Source organism: Pongo abelii, chromosome 6, assembly GCF_028885655.2.
Source record: "Pongo abelii isolate AG06213 chromosome 6, NHGRI_mPonAbe1-v2.0_pri, whole genome shotgun sequence".
Classification (NCBI taxonomy): Eukaryota; Metazoa; Chordata; class Mammalia; order Primates; family Hominidae; genus Pongo; species Pongo abelii.
In genome coordinates, this window is record NC_071991.2 from 31,721,945 (window position 1) to 31,735,429 (window position 13,485).

The window sequence follows — 13,485 nt, forward strand, 5'->3', positions numbered from 1 at the left end:
GATGAGCAAATATTGTCAAATAAAATTTCTGTGTAATATGCTCTTTCACTTAAATAAATACCTATCAACATAAATAGGTGCATAATATTTTCTATCTTGTAATATGTGGAAAATCCGATAAAATTTTGAATTGCTGGTTATAAAACAACTAGATGAAGTCAGTATTAACAGCTACACAAGACTTTTACATAATTGAAATTACGTTGTATATATGGCTTTGAAAATGGCTCTTCTCACTTGACGATATATGGAATATATGAGGCATGAGGATTGTGCAATCTATTCTCTCACCACCTGTGCTCTTAAAGCCTCATGGTAGACGTAATCCTTTCAGAAGGATGTAGCACGTGTTATTTAATCAATTTCTGTGTTCTTGAATTTTAGAATACTTCTAACTCTTATAATATCAAATGCTACGTTATTGAACACTCATAGAAAACTTTTTCATACATTCAAAAAAGTGAAGTAGTTGGTTCAAATATTTGTAAAAGAAGAAAATAATTTCATAGCCACTGACAATTTTTTTTGTTTTTTTGAGACAGAGTCTCGCCCTGTTGCCCAGGCTGGAGTGCAGTGGCACAATCTCTGCTCACTGCAACCTCTGCCTCCCAGGTTCCAGCAATTCTCCTGCCTCCGCCTCCTGAGTAGCTGGGGTTACAGGCAGCCACCACCATGCCTGGCTGATTTTTTGAATTTTTACTAGAAACAGGGTTTCACCATGTTGGCCAGGCTAGTCTTGAACTCCTTACCTCAAGTGATCCTCCCACCTCGGCCTCCCAAAGTGCTGGGATTACAGGCGTGAGCCACCGTGCCCGGCCCAGCCATTGACAATTTTTATTTTAAATCTGCCAATTTAAACCCTTACTGAAATGGGAAAAGTTCCCTTACCCCCTTCACAGGGCCTGTGATGGGGTTGTGGCTTGCTTCTTCAGTACCCTGTTGCTCATACCCCTAGGGGGAGGATGCAGACGTGCAGGTCTTGGGACTCCAACATCACGGCAGCGTCCAGGGTTGAGTGTTGACAGCTCCTGAAGCCCCAGTGGGTGCATGTCACAGTGTGCCCTTTCCGTTTAGCCACCTGCAGGTGGATTGTGTTAAACAGCTCAATTAGACCCTCTGCCTTATTGCAAGGACAGAGAGCTTTCTGTATTTCAGGTTCTTGCCTTAGTGTACCAGAAAAATTGGATCACACATGAGCTTGGAGGATGGGTGCAAGGTTTTTTATTGAGTGGTGGATGGGGAGGCCTAATGGGGAATGGAGTGGGAAGGTGGTCTTCCCATGGAGTGGGGCCATCCAGCAGCCGGTCTCTCCTCCAACCAAATTCCCCTCAGTGTCTGTGTTGTTCCACCGTGGATGGCCTTCTTGCGTCTGCCAGTGTGTTCTTCTTCCAGTGTGCTCTTCTTCCAGTGTGCTCCTCTTGACATCCAGCCACTGTGTCTGTGCCCACTAGGGTCTCAGGGTTTTTATAGGCACAGGATGGGGACATGGAGGGCCAGGGTCGTTCTTGGAAAAGGCAAAATTTGGGTTCAAAAACAGGAGTGCCTGTCCTCATCTAGGTCCGTGGACACAGGCCTGAGTGTGAAGCCATAGCCTGGGACCCACCCTTTTCTACCCAGCACTTCCCTGCCTCGCTCCCATATCACTACTATCAGCATAGAGAGTATGAGAAGGGTTATTTCGCTAGAAAATTAAGATTCTTGCTAATTAGGACAGAAAATAAACATCGTCTTTTCAATGTAAATACCTTTGCTAGTGTTTGAGAATAATGTCATCTGGCTTATATGTGTTACAATTTAAAATTATCAGGCCTTTGACTTTTTTGTTAGGGAAAAGGAAATAATGGAGAAATCTAATATTTCCACACCCTAGTCCCCAAATCACTGAGAAACTATTTTTCTATCAGGGTTGCCCTATATTTCTTAGTGATGTTTGCAGATTTATATTATATATAGAATTGCCATATCATTCTTACCATGTCGATAGAGTTAATTTCTCCCTGAATTCTATCAAGATTACAAAGACGTTTTCTATAATGTAATTATTTTTTCCTGAAGCAAACCTGTGTAGGGAAAGCTTTTCTTTATCTTTATCTTTTTATTATTTCAAATTCATTATATTTTGTTGGCTTCATGTCATTTTTCCCTGTTTGTTCACCTTAATAGAGTTTTAGCTAGTGCTGGAATTTACCATTAAATACCACTAAATGAGACAATTCTAAAATTTCCCTTGGTTGCTGAGAGAATTCAGTCTTCCTGGTTTTTAATTTGAGATTATGTTTGATGGGCACAGCTTGTAGCCAAGATTTTGTGGGCTTTGTACCTTTTACGGAGTTGATATATTTTTGCATAGTGGGCTGTCTGCTCTCCAGCCTGATAAAGTACTCCCTCCCCAGTGCTCCGGCTGCTTCTGGGGATCCTTATCATATGGCCCTGCACAGCTCTGCAGACCATTTCTTTGCAATCCCTCCTCTCCATCTAAGTAACTGCTCTTCTGGAACCATCACCAGCTCCCTAAAAGTGCCAGGAGATCTCTCATCTCCAAAGATTTGCACACAAATTTGTACCTGACTGAAAAGCTCTGCCTACCGCTTCTCCTGATTAAAGCATAAATTCACTCAAGTCACTGTCAATTCCCCAATGCTGTGGTGTTTCGTTTTGTTTTCTTATTCCAAAGTTCCAACCCAAGACTTGATTTTCTGACCCTCCTATATGTTCTCATACCACCATGTTTATTTAATACTTTTTCCTACTTACATTTGAATTCACTGTCCTGCAAATGATACTTTTATGTATTTCCCACTAGTTTGGATTCTTTAAAATAGTAATTGTGCTATTCTTCTTTCTCTCTTATACTGATATATTAATGTGCCTGACATGTAGTAGTGTTCAATAAGTTCTTTGGGAATTATTTAATGGACATAGGCCTTATTTTGAGAAAAGGAATTTATTTTTGAACAATCCAGTTAACACATTGTGTTGCAAACAACAATATTTACTCTAACAAATTAAAGCAGAAAGTATGCACAGTAGGGCTGCTCATGGAAACCCTGGTTTGTTCAGGGAACAGGTTTAGAAGCTCTGCAGGCACATACAACATAATAAGTACTAGGCGGTGGAGAACTTCACTGCTTCAGCCTTGGGCACTGGTGCCTCGGCTTACAGAGACAAACTGTGTGCTTGGTGAATGTGCAATGCAACCTCAAAGACATTCTCTGCTACTGTCTCAAAATCCTTGATATATTCCCATCACTCTTACTAGATAAAATTTGCTGGTACCTTCTTCTCCATTTCTATTCTGAATAGAATTATTGACCAGGTACATGAAATTGGACAAAATTGCACCCCATCTCCACAGATATCTTCTCTATTTTTTTCTAAGAGATGATCTGTGGCGTGGTTTGGATTTATGTTCCTGACCAAATCTCATGTCTGAATTAGAGGAGGGGCCTGGTGGGAGGTAATTGGATCATGGGGGAAGATTTTCCCCTTGCTGTTCTTGTGATAGTGAGTTCTCAGGAGATCTGATGGTTTAAAAGTGTGTGGCACTTCCCCCTTAGCTCGCTGTCTCTCTCCTGCTGTGCCATGATAAGACATGCTTGCTTCCTGTATTAGGGTTCTCTAGAGGGTCAGAACTAATAGATAGATGCATATGTAGAAGGGAATTTATTAAGGAGGATTGACTCACAAGATCACAAGGTGAGGTCCCACAACAGGCCATCTGCAGACTGAAGAGCATGGAAGCCAGTCTGAGTCCCAAAGCTGAAGAACGTGGAGTCTGATGTTTGAGGGCAGGAAGCATCCAGCACGGGAGAAAGATGTAGCCTGGGAGGCTCGGCCAGCCTAGTCTCTTCATGTTTTTCTGCCTGCTTTATATTCTGGCTGTGCTGGCAGCTGATTAGATTATGCCCACCCACAAAAAAGGGTGGGTCTGCCTTTCCCAGCCCACTGACTCAAATGTTAATCTCCTTTGGCAATACCCTCACAGACACACCCAGGAACAATACTTTGTATCCTTCAACCCAATCAAGTTGATACTCAATATTAACCATCACATTTACCTTTCACCTTCTGCCATGATTGTAAGTTCCCTGAGGCCTCCCAGGCATGCTTCCTGTACAGCCTGGATAACTGAGTCAATTAAACGTCTTTTCTTCATAAATTACCCAGTCTCAAATAGTTCTTCATAGCACTGTAAGAATGGACTACTACAATCTGCTTCCAACTGCACACAGGCCATTCCTCACTTTCTGGAGCAGCCACATCTCCTTTTGTATAGATGATCTTTTTCCAACCAGTGGTTATCTTGGAGAGGTTATACTTTGAGGGATGAAAGTGAGTGGCTGGTTTGGCTAAAGGGAAAGCATATTTTTGTGGTATCACTGGGTTCAAAACCCTTTAGTAGGCAAAATCCTAATGTCTGTGAGTTGGACTTCTAGTTAAGTGTAGTCTGTGCAGCAAGTTTCTTAGTTTCTGCTTTTATCACTTACTATGTGATCCTAGTGAGTTCTTTAACTTCCTATTACTCATTGGTAAATTGAGTACATAACAGTTCCTACCTCTATGTTGAAAGAGGATTGAATAAGATAATGCATTTAACATAATGCCTGACATATACTAAGAATTCCATAACTCTGAGCTAATTATAGTTTTACTATAGGAAGCATCTGGATACAAATTTTCTACCATTTCTCATGATGTGCCCCCATTATATTTCCTGAGGACTGCATATAAGCCTTTATTCATGAATACATTTCAATAATTTGATGGATCACTTAACATTACTAGATGCAGTGGTCTCTAAATCCTTGTATATTGTCATGAATATTTCAGTGGGAATATAAGAAAATAATAAATAATAAATTTGCACCTGTGATTTGATTTAACTCTTTTTACAGCTCAACAACTACCCATTGATCATATTAAATCTACTCATGCCCTGAAATACTGATTTAATGTATGTATTTGTGGGGGTTATTGCTATGAGGCAATTGGTGTTTCAATAAGAGTAATTTCTCATCTACTGAGTATATGACCATTTTGGTCAATGTTTACTGATGCTTTGGCTGGAACTGGACTATGCATGGATTCATTCCATTGTTGGCACAGTTGAAAGGACTGGACTGACTGTTATTCATTCCAATAAGATTTTGCAGATGCCACTCAGGAATACACTCATTGGACAATTAGAATGAAAATCTTATCATTACTAACAATTTCTCAACCACGAGTTATACATTCGCTATTGTCACAAAATATCATTGCGACCCATAACACTGCATGGAGCATTGAGCAGACAGTAACACATCTTTACCGTACTATGGATTATTAATCAAGAAGCAACTGGAGAGTTTACTTTCACGCTCGCCTGTCTGCACTTTTCCTTCCTCTTGCCTTTCTCCAGGCCCCCCTGTGCCCCAATAATATCTTTGAGAGTATTTACAAAGCAAGGTCAGATGGCACCCTGTGATCAGGGACAGGTCTGCCTCATCACATCATCATACCAGAGAGCAGGCCCCTGTGCTGAGCAGCAGAGGCCCAGCCCCACGTTTCTCATTCAGACTCTAAGGGTTTACCCATTAAACATATACTCAGCAAACTCTTGCTTGGAAACCCTGCTTCTGAGTTATCTACTCTTTTAGAGCCACCAGTCTTCATCACAATTCAACATTCAGTGCTCCAATTTGAACAGTTTCCTCACCACAGCATGTCTATACTGTCTCCTGATATCCTGCACTAACACCTCTATATACTTAACAGATGATCTGCATAAGAAAATATCACTTGTTATATCCTATATCTTGTGTATAATTAATGAAAATTATTTCAAAATAGACATAAAAATAATCCTTCTCTCTAATGATCAAGAAAAATAATAGGTCACTGGATTATTTTTACTTTTCATTTTCTCTATATTACGGTGTTTTGACGTGTTACATATTTTCCTGTTAGGGAAGCAACTGCCTTTCCTGGGGTTAGCCAATTCTTCCATATAAAGGGCCCAGACAGGAGTGCCTCTCTGGTATGCAAACTAACAGATTCAGAGCCCTACCTCTTCTCTCTCTCCTGGCACCCCAGAAGGCAATATTGCTCTGTTTAATCATGTCAGGGCCAGGTACCAGGTAACTGGAGATCATTCTTTCAGCTTAGAGCCCACTGAAATTATGCGAACTAGCCAGTCCTAAACTGCTTACCTGCTCTGCCTTGACTTCCCTGCAGAAATTCCAATAATGGCCTGGCCTAGGCTCTCCCTGTGTTCCTGCCCCTTGGCCTCCTGACCAGGGTTTGTGCTTCCCTGTGTGACCCTGTGAAACATGGGTACCTGCTGTATCACTGTATCTAGGACGGGGGAGCATAACAAACATAGTTTTCCTGAGCTTCTGCTATGTCTTCTCCTTTGACTGTACCTGGCTGACCTTCATATAAAAGAACATAGAGCAGTCACCAAATTCAATCTGGGCATATCATAGACAATTTCCCTTCTACATGTCTGAGATTTATTTCCTTCTCTCTATATCCAGTCATTTCTCCTAGAATTATCTCCTTTTCAATTTTGGCTCAGAGCAGTCCATCCAGAGCTCTCTCCTTTCAAGGGCATGTTCAACGCTGGGATGAGTCATGGAGAGGAAGTGGAAGCTCAGCCTCTGTGGACAGGACTTGGCCTTGCAGCCTCTGCAGACACCCTATTTGTGTCAATTCACATATGAATGATCTCAGGTTAGGGCTGAGGGACTTCCTCTTCAATGGGCCCTCCCTGCCGCTTAGCTTTCAGGGAAAATTATAACCTGTTGGGAAAACATGAATTATTAGAGAAAAAATGAATTTCGCCGGTTTTTTTTTTTTTGGACCCTAAAACCTCAGGTGGGGTAAAAATAAGAATTTGACCTCCTGCTTAACTCTAGTTTTTATAAGAAAATATAGGCATAGCATTAATTATTTACCATAGCATCATATAACTTTTTCCCCTAGTCTCTTCTTTGCACTTGATTTGTCCATGTAAGTGTGAATGGAGACAGCATCTCCTGGAGAATTACTTTTCTTTTTCCCAAACTGTTTTTAGCCTGAAGAAAATTCACACATAAAACAGTCAAGCTGAGAGAGTGTTTTACTTTAGGTGCAAAACTATTACTGAGTTCTGCTGAGGATCTTAAAATCACAGAAAACATTCCTTTTTTTCATCAAAGAGAGATTCCTAAAAATATGATGCCTTAAAAATTTTGTTTGCCTGCAAAAATAATGTTGAGAGAAAACTATATTTAATCTCAAATAAACATAGTTTACTCAGAAATCATGTTTATTATTCTATACTTTTTATGGTATTTATTTGCTGCAATCCACTTATTGTTATAATTCATTAATAGTAAGTTGTAAATGAAACATATGCTTCATATTTTATTATGTAAATATCTATAATTAGTAATTCCTCAGGTTTTATTTTATTGCATCATCATTGTGAGTTATCTACTCTTACAAACAAAAGGATGAAAGCTATGCCTACTTAACCCTGGTTGTTCCAATCTTTTATCTCTAAGTAGAAATTAGAAAATACAAGTATTTGTACATATTTTTCACTTTGTCTTGCTTGTGCCAACTGAGGATTACATTTTCCTTCCTTTTCCCAATTCTGCTTGGTCTGAAGCCTTTCTCTAAAATCTTACCTTTTTTCTGACACTCCAAACAAAAAATAAGAACAGGTAATACCTAGGTAAGACTTGGCTTTGGAAATCAACAGGAATAATGTAAGATTTTCTGCCATTTCACTGCCATGAGAGCAATTCAAGTTTGAGCTACCCTAGAGACGACCAAATTTGGCAGTTCAAAGGAAAGATAGGAGCATCGTCATGTCTGTAGTTCCCAGGACATGATTCATTAGCAGCCTAAACATATTCACACCTGAGATGGATGAGCCGTATGCTACCTGCAGAGTGGCACTTGAGTAGAATTGGAGCTGATGAAGAAAGCTTTGGGCGGATCCAGAGAGTTGGCACCAATAAAGTTTCCATGGACTGCTATGCAGACTTGTTGTTGTTTATTGTGCTAAGAACTCAACATGAGATGTACTCTCTTAACACATCTTGAAGCGCACGTTACAATAGTGTTAACTGTAGGTGCAATGTTGTACAGCAGATTTCTAGAAGGGATTCATCCTTCATAAAGGAAACTTTCCAACCACTGTACTGCAACTCACCATTGTCCCCTCCTCTCAGCTCTTGGCAGCCACCATTCCACTCTCTGCTTCTCTGAGTCTATTTTAGATTCTTCATATAAGTAAGATCATGAAGTGTTTGTCCTTTAGTGTCTGGTTTATTTCAGTTAGCATAACATCTTCCAGGTTCATCCGTGTTGTTGCAAATGGCAGGATCTCCTTTTTTTAGAAACGAAATAGTATACACAGTTCTTTTAATATATCCTTTGAAGTATGTATAAAAATGAATAGTTTATATTGTAAGTACAGATCAAAATTAGAACACATGACATACATGTTTCAGCAACATCCTGTTTCTCCACACACTGAAACGTTAGATGAACCTATGAGGATATTCTAAAGCTATTTCCCACAGAGGCATCTGTCATTGCTCAGAGGTTTATATTTCATGCAATAAATCAACAAACTAATGAGGGAATTATGATTTTACTGCATAGCTTACCACACTTGTTTTTAAACTGCTATTTTTGAGACATGTGAAAGTTTATTGGCATACATAGTTTACTAGCTATGTACAGGACTTACAATCCAATTCTAAATGAAAATTTGTTTTGAGCATTTATATTAGGCCAAGAAGAGACCCAAACTAGTAAGACTGCATCAAAGATATTAAAGTCATAACTTATAAAATGTTATGACCATTACACATATCTGAAGTAATGGAGGCTTGTGTCAAATGTATTCATTCTTTCTCAGGTGCATTTGCTTAAATATTTCAGAAATTTCCTACATAAAAGCCAGTTTTAGAAGACACATTCTACAAAATCCATTGACTGTGCTACAGGAAACAATAAAATAGTTTGTAATTTCTGTTCTCAGCAATATTTAATCATGAAATTTTGGATCTAAACTTAGATTCACACTCTCTGATTTAGTTACATTATGTATTATCCTGGAACTCTGTCATTGATAGACTAAAATTGATTTTCCTGCAAAAATGGAAAATGCACAGCCACCTCAATGTTTATTTTGTTGCCAATTTTGTCTAGAAACAGTTCTGTTACTCTCTTCTAAAGTATATAATATCAGTATGTATACTTAGCAGTGAAGGATATTCACCTGTGTGAAGCCTTGGACCAGCAATAACAAATATTGACTTTACTGTTTATCTGTCTTTGAAGATTTCAGATATTATATGTGTACAATCACATTTGAAAGTTTGCAGTCATAATGTCTCGTTGGTTTGTAAGGATAGTAATGATTAAGTTGCAGAGTCCGTAATGATCAGGGACTATAACTAAGTTATAAAAATAACCACAAACTTCATCTTCCGACGGTACTATGAAGTACATAACCAAAAAGTCTTTGTGCTAAAAAATATTTATATGTGGGCTGGGTGCGGTGGCTCATGTCTGTAATCCCAGCAGTTTGGGAGGCCAAGGTGGGCGGATCACGAGGTCAGGAATTCGAGACCAGCCTGGCCAAAATGGTGAAACCCTGTCTCTACTAAAAATATAAAAATTAGCCGGGCATGGTGGCTCACTCCTGTAGTCCCAGCTACTTGGGAGGCTGAGGCAGGAGAATCGCTTGAACCCGGGAAGCAGAGGTTGCAGTGAGCCGAGATTGTGCCACTGCACTACAGCCTGGGCAATAGAGCAAGACTCTGTCTCAAAAAAAAAAAAAAAAAAATTAGATGTTATGCAAATGATGTGAAACATAGCTGAGCTTGCAAAAATGATAAGATATACATCAAAGTAGCTAGGAGACTATTTGCTTGTTTTTGTAATTTGATCTTGAGGTCCTTCTCTAGAGACTGGCTCTAAACCTCAGCCCTGCCCTGATGGGGCTCAAGGAATTTGTTCATGGATGTGTATAATGTGCCTTTCAGGGTACTTCTTTATTGCAGCAGACAGCCTAATGCTGAAGTGTGACCAGGTGTGCCTCTCACAGGAAACTTATTTATATTGGAAGATTCCTTTGTGGCTCCTGTCTGACATGTGTTCAGTTTATTCCTATGAAGACAGCCACTCTCTGTGACAACAGGACCAGAAAATAAATTAGGTTTTGGTGTATTGGTAAGGTGAGACACAGGGGAAGCCACTCAACAAAACACATGAAATAACAGAATCAGTTTGATACTCACAGATCCACAGAGCAGAAGGCAGCACACCTGGAAGCCCAGAGGAAAGTGGGAGCTGTCTGGGACACACACACTGATGTACTGAGTGGAGAGCAAGAGAGACGTGGGTGGACTTGTGAGCTGAAGTTTTATTGGGTCCCAGGGTACCAAGCAGGTTTCCCTTGTGACATTCTGATGGGTAGGTTTCAAGCAAGCAGGCATGAGCTCTGTGGAGTCACGCTATGACTGAGAGATCACCACTGCACCATATCTGTGCAGTTCACGCGGGACATGGGAGTCAGTAGGACAAGTCAAGTAGGTTGTAGTGAGCTGTCCCATAAAAAGCTCGTCACCAGGAGCTGGTTGTATAAGGCAGTTATCTGGATTGACGGCCTTGAGGAACTGGGGAGGGCAGAGAACTGGATGTTGTGTCAAGGGTGACTAAGCCCTGTGTCTGGTATGAGAAAGCACAACTTACAGTCAAAGAATAATGCTGAGGCAACATAAAATTACAGGAATTCACTCAGAGATGGACACTAATATGAAACTAGACACCTGGATATCTTGAAGACAAATGCCTTCCAAAAACAAGAATTTTAGTTGTAATGAGCAAAAACACAGGGAAATGATCACCACATCCACATACAGCTGGGACATTTTGAGGAGGCTACATCCTGCAGGCAAAGGAACAGGTGGATATCAATCAATCAATCAGCCAACCAATCAACCAAGCAAGCAAACAAACAAACAACCACTCCCTTTTTCTGGGAGCAGAATGGAAATTGCCTGCTCATGTTTCTGGTTTAATAGCTTAGAGATAGAATTTTTAACTATTGGCCTATTCTAGAATAAATCTTTAATTCAATTTTATATTAAATTTACAGTTATAAAATTTTCATGTAAAATTGTATTAAATAGTAATTTCTTTAAAATACTCAATGGAAAGGTTAAATATCAGAGTCTACATAATTTAAAAGAGATTTGTTGAGCTGGAGAATAGCTCAAAAAAATTTTTCAGAATGCACACAAAGATATTAGGAGATGATAAATTTGAGAAATAAAGGTTCTGAGATGTGGAGGCAAGGAATAGAAGAACAGTAAACATTTACACAGATCTGCAGAAAGGAAAAAAGTTATAAGAATAAAGCTTTGAAAACATAATGCTTTAGAAAGTTCTAAGATTGATAGGCTTACAGACACAGGAACCACAACATATTTCAGAGGAATAAATAGAAAATCTATGCGAAACTGAAAAACAGTAACAGAAAATAAGAGCGAGGAAGACTATTTTTAAAGTAGAGAGAAAATTATAATAAATAAATACGTGAGAGTGTATGTATTGGAAGTCAGAAGATAGTAGGAAAATATCTTCATTGTGTGGTGATGGAAAATAACTTTCAATTAAGAAATGCATAAGAAAATAATGTTTTAAAAATAAGGGTAGAAGAAAGATGATTTCAATTTAAAAATTAATTGAGAAATTTATTTTCAAAAAAATCTTAGTAAAGAATTTCCAAAAACATATTATAAGAAGTAGCAAACTTCCAGACAAAAGATTGAAATGTTAGAAGCAATGAAAAATAAAATAATAAACACGTGAGTAAACATAAAGAAATATTGCACCAGGTGAGGTGGCTCATGCTTGAAATTCCCACAATTTGCTAGGCCTAGATGAGATCATTGCTTGAAAGCAGGAGTTTGAGACCAGCATGGTAAACAAAGTGAGACCTTGCATCTACAAAAATAAAATGAAATAAAATAAATTATCCTGTGTACTAGGCCATTCTTGCATTGCTATAAATAAATATCTGAGACTGGGTGATTTATAAAGAAAAGAAGTTTAATCGGCTCACAGCTCTACAGGCTGTACAGGAAGCAGAGTACTAGAATCTGCTCCTGGGGAGGTCTCAACAAAAATAAAAAATAAATATTGTTTTGACCGGGCTTGGTGGCTCATGCCTGTAATCCCAGCACTTTGGGAGGCCAAGGTGGGTGGATCACCTGAGCTTGGGAGTTTGAGACCAGCCTGGCCAACATGGCAAAATCCTGTCTCTACTAAAAATACAAAAACTAGCTGGGCTTGGTGGCACATGCCTGTAGTCCCAGCTACTTGGTAGGCTGAGGTAGGAGAATCGCTTGAACCCGGGAGGCGGAGGTTGCAGTGAGCCGAGATCGTGCCACTGCACTCCAGCCTAGGTGACAGAGCGAGATTCCATCTCAAAAAATAAAATAAAATAATAAATATTGATTTATAGAACCATACATTTAAATGCTAAATTTAGAAGCTAAGATAAAGATAAAATATGGAGCAACCATAGACTAAAGTGTACTACTGCATACCTTATACAACACTATGCTAATTTTAACTTCTTAATAGAGAAATTAACATTTTCAGTTTAACCACTAAAACTGCAGTAATGGAGTATATAACTTCCAAAATTGGTAGGAGGTAAAAATGGAATGAGATGCAAAACATCATTAAAGTAAAGGGAAGGAAAGAGGTAATGAAGGAGGAAGATAAGGGAGGAAGAAAATAAAACAAAGTAAAATACCTAAATATATTCAAGAAAAGCTGGAAAGTAGGAAAGTAGCTTAAAGCAAGCCATAAACAAAACAAAATAAAATGAGATTCAAGTAAGATGGCAGACTAGAAGCAGCTCTTGAACACTCTCAGGACGAGGAAACACGGTGGATGGTGAACACTGGCCCTGAGTAATGACTGTGAGCCAATCACCTAGGAAACACTGTAGGATCCATCAAGGCAGCAAGGGACACAGAGGACAGAGAAGGGCAAAGCTGGGCAGCATTCCATCTAGGACCAGTGCAGAGCCAGGAGAAGCTCCCAACATGAGGAAAGAGTGAGTGAGTCATAGCCCCCAGGGGATTCACACTTCCCACAGGGACCTGCCCAAGCCTGTAAATGAGAGGAACATCCTGAACTTCCGCAGGGCCTCTAAACTGATAGAGTGCCCAGAGTTTTTGTATGCAATATCCATGGAGACCTCCACAGGTCTCAGACCCGGAGCAGCCTGGCTCCAGTGCCATAGCCACAATAGAGGCTACAGAAGCAATGCCCAAGAGCAGTAAATTTGCTCCACGCCCCTTCACTAGGCAAGGCTCAGTGCCAGATTCCAGCACAGTGGCCCTACTTCTGCCTGAACTGTGCAGCTCAGTGCAGTCCTGTGGTTCCCCCCAAGAAACATGTGGAAAGGAGGGTGGGCAA

At 39.7% G+C, this 13,485-nt stretch overlaps 1 long non-coding RNA gene across 6 annotated transcripts in view; it reads right to left on the reverse strand.

The window, feature by feature from the left end:
* Positions 1-6,460: 6,460 nt before the first annotated feature.
* LOC129060302 (uncharacterized) overlaps positions 6,461-13,485 on the reverse strand; it is an 85,370-nt gene continuing 78,345 nt past the window's right edge. For 2 of the 6 annotated variants that reach the window (XR_008526896.2, XR_010140832.1), the window contains 3 exons: positions 8,186-8,362; positions 6,939-7,058; positions 6,475-6,782 (listed from right to left, as the gene is read on the reverse strand). This is a non-coding gene — a long non-coding RNA (uncharacterized LOC129060302). Of the gene's footprint in view, positions 6,783-6,938; positions 7,059-8,005; positions 8,363-13,485 lie in introns of those variants that run through there. The other 4 variants (XR_008526892.2, XR_008526897.2, XR_008526891.2 and 1 more) reach the window with 4 other exon arrangements.